A 5,614-nucleotide genomic window follows, 5' to 3' on the forward strand; every position below is an offset into this window, starting at 1 on the left:
GACCAAAAAAAAAAAAAAAAAAAAAAAAAAAAAAAAAAAAAAAAGAATCCAACATCCAGGAACCATTACCATCAGTTTTCTACAACTTACAGAGTTGTAAAACAGCTCAAAGATAAACGAAAGGCAGAGATAACTCAAACGAGCGACTGAGGTAGACGGGGCACCCTCAATTCTTTTTTTCTACTGGCCAAATTCAGTCTTTCATAATTTTCCCTGACGACTGGAAGGAAACAAGGAAGGAGGGAAGGAGGGAAGGGAAGAAGAGGGTTTGGGCATCAGAAAGACCTTGGGCTCACCGCCAACATCACTTACTCACGAACTGCCCTTGAGTAAGTAATTTCACTGTCTGCAGCTCAGTTTCTTGGTCTGTACAACAGCAGTCAACTGCTTTACGGACTGCTCCCAGAATCATATGCATGGTGGCTATTCCGAGCCAAATAAATGATAGCCAGCATACCTGAGGCCCTTTCATTTTCCATCACCACAAATCATGGAGGTAGACCAGAAGTCCCTTTACAGTCTGAAAATTCTGCGCCTGTAAATGCTGCCCTCTTCCATGAAGCCTTGGACCATCCTAATTGCCAGGCATGGATGCCTCCCTCTTCAGCATCCTCTCCCACACCAGTTCTCCACCTCATGTTCACTCTCTCCACATTCCCCATCCCACCCACAAGAGACATAAGAAACTCAGGAACAAGCTCAGAGATATTTGGGTCCCAGCACCCAGCCTGGTGCTTGGCACACAGTAGGTAGTCAACAGATATTTCAAAATGAACCCAAAGAAATGATGGATCAAAACTACAGCGATGTATGTTATATAAGAAAGTTGTTGAGTAAATCCTGAGTTTTCATCCCAAAGCAAAAAAATTTTGTTCTATTTCTTTGACTTTTGTATCTATATAAGATGATGGATGTTCACTAAACTTATTGTGATGATCATTTCATGATGTATGTAAGTGAAATCATTATGCTGTACACTTTGAACTTACACAGTACTGTAAGTCAACTATATTTCAATAAAACTGGAAAATACAAAATTAACCATTCATTTAAAAGAATAAATAAAAGCAAGATTACTACACACACACACAAAAAACTACACTGAGATATCATGTCACACCTGTTAGAATGGCTATTATCAAAAAGACAAGAAATAACAAGTGTTGGTGAGGATGCAGAGAAAAGAAAACATTTGTGCACCGTTGGTGTGAATATAAACTGATGCAGCCACTACAGAAAACCGTATGGAGGCTCCTCAAAAAATGAAAATAGAAATACCATATGATCTAAAAACCCCACTTCTGGGTATTTATCTGAATGGAACAACAGCAGTAACTCAAAGAGTTATCTGCATCCCCATGTTCACTGCAGCATTATCTACAATATCCAAGACACGGAAACAACCTAAGTATCCATCGATGAATGAATGCATAAAGAAAATGTGGTATTATATATATACATAGATATATGTATACACACACACACACACAATGGAATATTACTCTGCCATAAAAAGAATCAAATCTTGTCATTTGCAACAACACAGACAGACCTTGAGGGTATATGCTAAGTGAAATAAGTCAGACAAAGACAAATACAGTATGATCTCACTTATATATAGAATCTAAAAACAAAAACAAAATAACCAGACTCACAGAGAAAAGACTGGTGGTTACTAGGGGCGATGGGGGGGTGTGGTGAAATGGGTTAAGGGGGTCAAAAGGTACAAACCTCTAGTTATAAAATAAATTAAGTCCTGGGGACGTAACTTACAGCATGGTAACTATAGTTAACACTACTGTATTGTGTATTTGACAGTTGCCACAAGAGAAGATCTTACAAGGTCTCATCACATGTGGTAATGGATGTTAACTAGACATTGTGGTGATCATTTTGCAATACATACAAATATATCATTATGTTGTACACCTGAAACTAACATAACTGTGTATATGAACTGTACCTCAATCAGATAGATAGAGAGAGAGAGAGGTACTAAAGCAGTCCCATGGGGAGAAAAGACAGAAAAGACAGGGCACTGAAGCAGGAAGGGGTGAGACCACAATTCCCTCTTCTTCTTTCCTCGTTCATGCGTCCTCTTTTGCGTGAGTAGGACTCAAGCTAGGCTGATTTTGCAGGCTTTTCTGAGTGATGCTGTTCTCCGTAGTAGCAGCAAGACCTTTAAACTCAATAATAATACCCCATCTTCAGGAAATGATGCCCCCCTTTACTGTCACAAAGAGGACAGCAGTGGAACTGGATGCTTTAAACTTCTTTGACAGCCATCAATCCAAAACAATTCATCCCAGCTTTTCATCTGTCTGTAACTCAAGAGGAAATGTTCTCCTCATGTGTCACTGAACCTATAAGCCAGAACTTGTAAGCTGATCGTAACTCCCAACTGTGGGCACGGTTCTCAAAGACAAATCATGTCAGATGTGTCCAGAGGTAAAAGAGCACCGAGGATTCAATCCAGTGAGTGTGGGCGACCGTGTGTCTCTGCTAAATGTTTCAAGTACCCCAATCATCCTTCAAAATGCTGTTCTTCTCTGAAAGGCAGGGGAAAAAAACTGGGCTCTACCCGATGGGTTCATAATTGTACATGTCCCTGAATGGTCAAAATTTGATAAAAAGAAATACGGAGTATTATCTTACTATCTTTCTTTTGTGTGTGTGTGTGTGTGTCCAAAATTTCTTTTAATGGGAAATAAATACAGGCTCTAGTGAAATTTAAAAGAAGTCATATTTTGATCACCATAAACCCACTGTGGAAAATAAGTGAGCACAACTTTCAACGGCTAGAAGCTCAGTGTGACATTCAGTACCTATTTTAACAGGGGCCCAATTTACTCAACACTAAGGATTTGATTTATTTCCTGGAATTTTTCCTTTTTCTTATCTCTTCTTCTTTGTGCTCTCAAAACATATCTTTTACGTTACGTCTTCGGTTATGTATTAAATACGAGTGAAATTCGGATTCATGTGAACTTTACGAGTCTGGTTCTAAATTCAGAGAGAAATAAGACAATTAAAAATTTCATTAGAAGTGGAACCAGTGTGCCAAAAAGCTTTTAAAACAACAAACTTCTTTAAGGAAAAAAAAAAGTGCTTACCGTAGTAGAAAAAAATAAATTGACCACATAGACTTGTCCTTCCTCCTAGGCTGATGGCGATGGTGGGCCTGTGTCCCTGGCTCAACAATCACACTAAGAAGTGTTTATCCCCGTGGAAAAGTGTTGCTCACAGCACTGATCAGGAAACTCCTGCCTCCACCTTCCCCAGACCCAGCAAGGCTCCATCATCCTCTGAGCTCCTACAGCACTTTCTGCTGTTCCACTCACTGTGCCCTGCAACTGCCTTAGGTCCCCAGCAAGATTTGAGGTTTTCTTCAGGAAACTGGCAAATACTGATGATCGCTTGGTGACAGTAGGTGCCTGGGCATAGTCACCTAGTGGAGGTCTCACCTGGGCACACGTGTCAGTGGCTCCCACTCTCTGGACAGAACTCTGTTTGGATAATGGGCGTGGAGGTAACCATGTGCCAGTCCTCTGAACACTCCAGGTCAGCAACAGGGAAAGCTTCAGGTATCCGCTTCACTACAGAAACATCACTATAGGACTTTTACTGGGCCACAGGAAGCAGGAAGAACACTTTTTATCTGGGTCAACTATCTATCACATTTTAGGAAACCCCAGAAATATGGGTCAATTCTTCACCAGCTCAAGTAATAACAGGAAGCCAGAGAAGCACTTCAAAGCTGAGACCATGGAGAGGAAGACGATCACAAGTTTAGTTGCCGACGCTGTGACCCACCAGGATGAGAATATCCACAGACACCAGCATCATTCACAGTGTGCATGTCCAATATTTGTTCACAAAATGTATTACGTGATGTTCTACACTTGTGCTATGGGCCATTTATTTGTCTGTGAACTTCTAAGCAGCCAATTATTCATATGTAATTTTTTTAATCCACAGTAATAGCTTAGGCTCTTGTTACACACAGCACATCATAGGTACAAAATATATATTTGTTGAAAGAATAAGGGAAAAAAGATAATATGTAAAATAAGTTGACCTTCAGCTTCTAGATTCTGAATCTAATCTATTTGTTGGATTGCTTATTACAAATAAATGACAATGGATGATATTGTAAAAAAACAAAAACAAAAACAAAGTACGCATGTCCAGTTCAAGGGCAAGGTTTTTATTACACTCATTCTTCTAAATAGTTTGAGTCTGGCTGACCCCAGGACTCTTAACATGGCAGAGAGCCCCTCAGAGGTAATTAAGTCCCCATTTTACGGTTCCTGAAAGGATTCTTATGGGCCCCCGCCAATCCCGAGGTCACACAACCACTGACTGGCAGAGTCCCCATTCCAATGTTCTTCCCATGATTAATAAAGATGAAAGTAAAAAAAAAAAAAAAAGTAATAATAAAATTAAATTAAATTTAAAAATAAAGATGAAAGTAAGTGGATAAAACCGCTGCATTGGATGCCCCTGTGGTGCCCTGGAAGTCACCTCACCATCTAGAAGCTTCTCACGTGAAGAGTACGGATTCTGATAGGCTTCCCTGGTGGCGCAGTGGTTGAGAATCTGCCTGCCAATGCAGGGGACACGGGTTCGAGCCCTGGTCTGGGAAGATCCCCCATGCCGCGGAGCAACTGGGCCCGTGAGGCACAACTACTGAGCCTGCGCGTCTGGAGCCTGTGCTCCGCAACAAGAGAGGCCATGATAGTGAGAGGCCCGCGCACCGCGATGAAGAGCGGCCCCGCTTGCCGCAACTAGAGATAAGCCCTCGCACAGAAACAAAGACCCAACACAGCCATAAAGAAAGAAAGAAAGAAAGAAAGAAAGAAAGAAAGAAAGAAAGAAAGAAAGAAAGAAAGAAAGAAAAAGAGTACGGATTCTGACAGGAAGCCAGGGTCTCTCCCGGGCAGCCCCAATCACTCAGACTCACTTCATCCTTCCTTTATCCTCTTTCTTGCCTTAGTCACTTGTCTCAGTCACCTTCCTCTCAGTATCTCCTCACAAGGCTGAGATTTTGCAGGATGGGGAACCCAAGTAAGGTGTCAAGAATCAGATTATAGAAGGTCCTGAACCTGGGAGAGAAGTCAGGCTGGGTGTGACAGGAACCTGGAACTGAGGAGTGGTGGCGAGAACACAAGGGTATTAGGGGGGTGCAAATGGCAGGAGAATTCAAGGGGGGCTTCAGTGGCTGGAGGAGAGGGGAAAGATGAAGGCTAGAATAAGTACTGGGGTACGAAAGAAGTCTAAACCTGAGCTAGGTTGCCAGGGAAATCACGATAGGAGATGATGACAAATTAGATACGAAGGGATCAGAAAGAACTAAACGAATGCACTGAGCACGTACCATGAGCCGGGCACTGTAACAGGTTTTTGCACATAAATTCTATCATATGATCTTCAACAATCCCTCTGAGATGCCTAATATTATCTTTAGGTTTTAAGGAATTTTTTAACATTTTCTCAAGTCCATAAGCTATGTCCTGGTGGATTCAGGCCTCAGACCTAGGTCTTCTGGAGATGTGGATCACACTGGTGCTTCTAAGCCATGGCCAACGCAGAGCCACCGGGAGGAAGAGCCACT

Source organism: Lipotes vexillifer, unplaced genomic scaffold (assembly GCF_000442215.2).
Source record: "Lipotes vexillifer unplaced genomic scaffold, Lipotes_vexillifer_v1.1 scaffold1088, whole genome shotgun sequence".
Taxonomy (NCBI): Eukaryota; Metazoa; Chordata; class Mammalia; order Artiodactyla; family Lipotidae; genus Lipotes; species Lipotes vexillifer.